This window comes from Haematobia irritans, chromosome 1 (genome assembly GCF_050003625.1).
Source record: "Haematobia irritans isolate KBUSLIRL chromosome 1, ASM5000362v1, whole genome shotgun sequence".
Lineage (NCBI taxonomy): Eukaryota > Metazoa > Arthropoda > Insecta > Diptera > Muscidae > Haematobia > Haematobia irritans.
In genome coordinates, this window is record NC_134397.1 from 49,226,500 (window position 1) to 49,227,565 (window position 1,066).

General features: G+C 26.7%; 1 long non-coding RNA gene across 1 annotated transcript; it reads right to left on the reverse strand.

Annotated features, from left to right (window-relative positions):
- Window positions 1-357: 357 nt before the first annotated feature.
- On the reverse strand, window positions 358-735 carry LOC142238539 (uncharacterized). The gene is made up of 2 exons (XR_012722749.1): window positions 615-735; window positions 358-552 (listed from the first exon to the last, which is right to left on the reverse strand). It is a non-coding gene; the product is annotated as an uncharacterized LOC142238539 (long non-coding RNA).
- Between the last annotated feature and the right edge of the window lie 331 nt (window positions 736-1,066).

Consider the following 1,066-nt stretch of genomic DNA (forward strand, 5'->3'; position numbering starts at 1 on the left):
AGTGACCCCTTCTTTAAGTTAAAATGAACTCATTGTGAAGAAAGTTGAACTTCGTATAGCGCCAAAGACATTTTTATTTGTTTGAACGATGTGATTTTCGTAGAAATTAGGAATAATGCATTCCATATATTAGTTAACATTTTCCTATATTTATATACCACTATACTACAGAATGAAAAAATTTAACTAATTTGAATTCATATATGGAATGATTTTATTGAAATTTTTTCATTCATTTCGACAAATCTTACACATTTGTGGTAAAACTTTTACTTCATAATTAGAACTGCTTACCTTCGTTTTTAAATACAATTTTATTTATTTCTATAAGCAATTTTATCTTCAATAAAAGACATGTTTTATTAATATATTGAATATATTTATTAAGAATCAACAGCATCGAATCTCTTTGAAATATTAGTTTATTATTCCACTATTTCCAATTCCGTGTGATATTATCAACTGTAAAACTCACTTTTTCTTCTTCTTGTACTTTTCACTTTTAATAAGTTGCTGCCTAACGATTTTGTCCTCCTTTTACAATTTCAATACCTACAAATATAAAAAATCATAAAACATTTTTGTTGCAAAAGGTTAGCGTCACTGAATATTACCTGATAATTGAAGATTCCAAAATGAAGACAAATGAAAGGGTTGTTATTCTGCTGGTGTTTTCTTTCTTTATACACTATCACGAACATTGATAGATTTATTTAAAAAAAACGAAAATTTTTCTCACTAATTTAAAATAACAAATATTTTATATATTTTATTTGTTATTTATTATATTATTTTACCATATTATTTTTTAACAATCTCTCCGTATACCAAAACAACGCGATTCCAACTAAAAAAACAACCGACGCGCAAATATATCGATTACACCCACGCGCAAACACATCGATTACGATGACAGGTATCGATTACAGGTAGACAATAGAAATTTAGGAAAATTTCCTATATTCTAACAAGTGTGTTTCCTTAAGTTTTGAAAGGATTGCATACTTCTTAGTACGAATGAACTAAAATATTTTTCTATGCCAAGTGTTGTTCGTATGTATGAAAA